Genomic DNA, 6000 nt, shown 5'->3' on the forward strand with positions numbered 1-6000 from the left:
TGGGGAGAGTGCCTTTGTCACTCTGAGGCCAGTAACAAAGCCTGCACTGGGTGGAGATGCTAACACCTCCCCCAGGCAGGAGCTGTAACACCTGGCGGTGAGCCTCAAAGGCTCACCCCTTTGTCACAGCACCGCAGGACACTCCAGCTAGTGGAGTTGCCCGCCCCCTCCGGCCCCGGCCCCCACTTTTGGCGGCAAGGCCGGAGAAAATAATGAGAATAACAAGGAGGAGCCACTGGCCAGTCAGGACAGCCCCTAAGGTGTCCTGAGCTGAGGTGACTCTAACTTTTAGAAATCCTCCATCTTGCAGATGGAGGATTCCCCCAATAGGATTAGGGATGCGACCCCCTCCCCTTGGGAGAAGGCACAAAGAGGGTGTACTCACCCTCAGGGCTAGTAGCCATTGGCTACTAACCCCCCAGACCTAAACACACCCTTAAATTTAGTATTTAAGGGCTCTCCCTGAACCTAGAAATCAGATTCCTGCAACTACAAGAAGAAGGACTGCCGAGCTGAAAGACCCCTGCAGAGGAAGACCAGAAGCACCAACTGCCTTGGCCCCAGACTTACAGGCCTGTCTCCTGCCTTCCAAATAACCCTGCTCCAGCGACGCTTTCCAAGGGACCAGCGACCTCTGAATCCTCTGAGGACTGCCCTGCTTCGAAAAAGACAAGAAACTCCTGAGGACAGCGGCACTGCTCCAAAAGAACTGCAACTTTGTTACAAGGAGCAGATTTAAAGACCCCTGATACTCCCCGAAAGAAGTGTGAGACTTGCAACACTGCACCCGGCGACCCCGACTCGACTGGTGGAGAACAACCAACTCAGGGAGGACCCTCCGGCGACTCTACGACTGTGAGTAACCAAAGTTGTCCCCCCTGAGCCCCCACAGCGACGCCTGCAGAGGGAATCCCCAGGCTCCCCCTGACCGCGACTGTCTGAACTCCATTTCCCGACGGCTGGAAAAGACCCTGCACCCGCAGCCCCCAGCCCCTAAAGAAACGGAACTTCTGTGCAGGAGTGACCCCCAGGAGGCCCTCTCCCTTGCCCAGGTGGTGGCTACCCCGAGGAGCCCCCCCCTTGCCTGCCTGCATCGCTGAAGAGACCCCTTGGTCTGCCATTGAAACCTGAAGGAAACCCGACGCATGTTTGCACACTGCACCCGGCCGCCCCCGCACTGCTGAGGGTGTACTTTCTGTGCTACTTTGTGTCCCCCCCGGTGCCCTACAAAACCCCCCTGGTCTGCCCTCCGAAGACGCGGGTACTTACCTGCTGGCAGACTGGAACCGGGGCACCCCCTTCTCTCCATTATAGCCTATGTGTTTTGGGCACCTCTTTGACCTTTGCACCTGACCGGCCCTGAGCAGCTGGTGTGATAACTTTGGGGTTGCTCTGAACCCCCAACAGTGGGCTACCTTGGACCAAAAACTGAAACCTGTAAGTGCCTTACTTACCTGTTGAAACTAACAATAACTTACCTCCCCCAGGAACTGTGAAAATTGCACTGTGTCCACTTTTAAAACAGCTTATTGTGTTTTATATGAAAAGTATACATGCTAAAGTAATGATTCAAAGTTCCTAGAGTACTTACCTGCAATACCTTTCAAAAGAGCTATTACATGTAAAATTTGAACCTGTGGTTCTTAAAATAAACTAAGAAAAGATGTTTTTCTATAACAAAACCTATTGGCTGAATTTGTCTCTGAGTGTGTGTACCTCATTTATTGTCTATGTGTATGTACAACAAATGCTTAACACTACTCCTTGGATAAGCCTACTGCTCGACCACACTACAACAAAATAGAGCATTAGTATTATCTCTTTTTACCACTATTTTACCTCTAAGGGGAACCCTTGGACTCTGTGCATGCTATTCCTTACTTTGAAATAGCACATACAGAGCCAACTTCCTACAACCTGCATGACACAACTAAGCATGGACACCCATCACTGAAGCATGCCCACTGCACATACCCAGAACACCCCACCAACCATCAGCACACAAGCCCCCACACAGGAACGCCTGCACTGGGGTTCACGCACACCCAACCATTGCACACCATGAAACACACACATGCAATAATCATGTTCTTATACCCCCGCAGGAACGTCACCACACCAGAGGGTCCAGACAACACCACTCCGCCCACAGAAGAGGCCCACAGTGACGATATCAGCTCTGCCCTACTGGATCTTGATGACCAGCCCGGACCATCGTGGGCCTCAGGACATTTGGTTCCCCTTGCCCAGCCACAGCCCAACACCGAACTTCCACCCTCTGGTAACACCAGCACAGCACCCACCCAGCGGGCCCAAACCTCCCTACCCAGGACAGGTCAATCAACAGTGTGTCCACCACTACAGGGCACCCAGGATAACCCACCACCCCAACAACAACAGAGACCTGGGGGCAGTGGTAGTGGGCACACAGTCCAGGGGACGGAGGCACAGGAACATAGGGGAACTGGGAGGGCTGCTGTGCGACAGAGGGGGGACAGGCCAAGGGAACCTACTCTCCACGAGGCCCTCTCCTCCATCATGGGAACATACCACCACTCCCAGGAGACGATGGCAACGGTCCTGGACAAGTTGCAGGAGACCCTGCGTCTGCAGGAGGAGCAATATTTGGGGTTCAGGGAGGAGCTCAGGACCATCGGCTCCGCCCTGGGCACCATCGTAGGGGTGCTGACGGACATTCAAAAGACCTTGAGGGACACTGTGGCACTCCAAGGGGCCCTTGACACTAGCCACGACGATGAACTGCCCACCACCTCCGCCTGCGCTAGTGGACAGGACGCCCCGCCCCAGGAGCACCACACCAGCACCCCACCCCCTGCAGATGGACAACCACCATGCAAGCGGTCCCTGAGATCCAGGAACAGGACAGAGCAAGATGGCAAGACCCCGCCAGGAACTAAGACCACCCTGATTGTCCCCCAACTGTCCCACTTTGTTACCCTGTCCAAATCGGAACTGCCCCAGCTCCACTTCCAATGGCCAGATGTGCAATGTACCTGTGAGACTAATAGACTGGATTCTGCCATGGACATTCCTCCACCATCACCCATCCCTATTTTACAACCCCCCTTCATTTTTTAGCACTTAAATAAACACCCTTGAAACACTAAAAAAACTGGAGTCAGTCTATGATTTGGAACTTTGTATTATCAATTACAGTGTCATAATGGGTTACCCATTGGAAGTCTCACATACCAATGTCACACATCACAAGCCCTTCAAGGATGCAAGCAGTTGACACGTAGGTTACCACATTTGTGAAACTGAAATGGAAGGGGACAACTCAGTTAACAAATAGTGAGTGAAGTGTCGGTACAGGATAGAGGTAGACGTGTGAAAGTTAATGTAATGTTAAACCTGAAAATGTACTCACCTGTGTTTCACTGGAAATATTGCTGTATGACTGACTCCCTGTTGTCGTTTTCTTCTTCCTCAGCTTCATCCTCATCACTGTCCACAGGCTCCACAGCTGCTACAACACCGTCATCTGGATCATCCTCCTGCAGAAAAGGCACCTGGCGTCGCAATGCCAAATTATGGAGCATGGAGCAGGCGATGATGATGTCGCACACCTTCTTCGGTGAGTAGAATAGGGATCCACCTGTCATATGGAGGCACCTGAACCTGGCCTTAAGAAGGCCGAAGGTCCACTCGATTACCCTCCTAGTCCGCCCATGGGCCTCATTGTACCGTTCCTCTGCCCTGGTCCTGGGATTCCTCACTGGGGTCAAGAGCCAGGAAAGGTTGGGGTAACCAGAGTCCCCCAACAGCCATACACGGTCCCTCTGGAGTTGAGCCATCATATCAGGGATGCTGCTATTGTGCAGGATGTAGGGGTCATGCACTGAGCCAGGGAACATTGCATTTACCTGCGAGATGTACTGGTCTGCCAAACAGACCATCTGGACATTCATCGAATGATAACTCTTCCTGTTCCTGTACACCTGTTCACTCCTGCGGGGGGCCAGAGCTACATGGGTCCCATCAATGGCACCTATGACGTTGGGGATTTGTCCAAGGGCATAGAAGTCACCTTTCACTGTAGGCAAATCCTCCACCTGAGGGAAAATGATGTATCTCCTTACGTGTTTCAGCAGGGCAAACAACACTCTGGACAAGACGTTGGAAAACATAGGCTGGGACATCCTTGATGCCATGGCTACAGTTGTCTGAAAAGACCCACTTGCAAGGAAATGGAGCACTGACAGCACCTGCACGTCAGGGGGTATTCCAGTCGGATGGCGGATTGGTGACATCAGGTCTGGCTCCAACTGGGTACATAGGGGCTCATTCTGACCGCGGCGGACGGCGGTCGCCGCCCGCCACGTGGTTCCCGCCGAAAGACCGCTCCGCGGTCAAAAGACCGCGGCGGTCATTCTGGCTTTCCCACTGGGCTGGCGGGCGACCGCCGAAAGTCCGCCCGCCAGCCCAGCGGGAAACACCCTTCCCACGAGGACGCCGGCTCAGAATTGAGCCGGCGGAGTGGGAAGGTGCGACGGGTGCAGTTGCACCCGTCGCGAATTTCAGTGTCTGCTCCGCCGCCATGGAGGATTCTCAAGGGCAGCGGAAAGTCGGCGGGACACCGCCGACTTTCCGTTTCTGGCCGCGGCTGAACCGCCCCGGTCAGAATGCCCAGCGGTGCACCGCCAGCCTGTTGCCGGTGCTACCGCCGACCTCCGCCATGGCGGTAATTACCGCCAGGGTCAGAATGACCCCCATAGTTCCTGGATTGTGGCACGGTCAAAACTGTAGGTGACAATTAAATGTCTCTCTTCCATTGTCAACAGGTCCACCAGCGGTCGGGACACCGGAGAATTCCACCATCTTCTCATATGTCCCAGCTGACGGTGCCTAAGAAGGACAACAGCGAAGAAACAGTCACTATTCCAACAGGTATGTACCCACAGTTCACACAAGACTACACCAGACAATAAACCCTTCCTGTATGTGTGTTGAGTATAGGCCTAGCTATGTGTGATGCAGTAGTAAATGAAGCCATGTGGGCCCCTGAAATGGCGGCTGCCTGACCTCTAATCTGGGACAATGGGATTGTGGGGTAACTGCGCTGGCGTTGCACACCGTCGCGGTAGGCGGTCGTAGACCGTGGCGCAATGCTGCATTGGTTAACATTGGACCCTATGGGTCCCAGGAGCCAATGAACAGATGCGCCGGCGGTGATGATGCCCCGGCCGCGGACGTCACCGCCGCGGACGTCACCACCATTTTCTATCTGTTGAATCACTAGATACCTGACCTTCGACAGGAGAGGACCTACACTGCTAGTGCTGCTGTGACCTCGGTCTGGAAGCGACGATGGCTGCTACGTCTGGGGAAAGGGTCCCTGCCTTCACTGCACAGGAGTTGGAGAAACTTGTGGATGGGGTCCTCCCCCAGTACATGCTACTCCAAGGTCCTCCAGACCAACAGGTTAGTACAGAGGGAGCACGTTGTATGGGCTAGGCCTGGGTGGAGAGGGCTGGGTGGAAGAGGGAAGGGGCCAGAGTTCATACTACAGTAAAGCATGAGAATAAATGGGCCACATGGTCAGAGTAGGGAGGGGGCCACTCACAACGACGGTGCAGTTGGTAATGACTGTTCCTCTTCCCTTGTGCATGTCATGTAGGTCAGTGCTCACAGAAGAGGGACATTTGGCGTGCCATCGCCGAGGAGGTCCGGACCCTGGGGGCCCACCAGTTGTGAATGCCATCCAGGGTGTAGAACGAGAGTTGCAACACGGTAATTTATTCCTGGAGGGTATTCATTCTGGTCAGGCTGCCCTTCAGCGAACCCTGCAATCTCTGGCCTCAGCACTGATGGCAGCCATTGTTCCTGTGTCTAGCCTCACCCCTCCAACTTCCTCCACCCAGACCCAATCCCCTGTACCCCAGCCCATCCCAAGCACACCTACAGACCAGCATGCACACAAGTCAACACACAGAGGTAGCTCAAGCAAACATAGGCACCACACACACCACAGGCACT

This window comes from Pleurodeles waltl, chromosome 2_1 (assembly GCF_031143425.1).
Source record: "Pleurodeles waltl isolate 20211129_DDA chromosome 2_1, aPleWal1.hap1.20221129, whole genome shotgun sequence".
Taxonomy (NCBI): Eukaryota; Metazoa; Chordata; class Amphibia; order Caudata; family Salamandridae; genus Pleurodeles; species Pleurodeles waltl.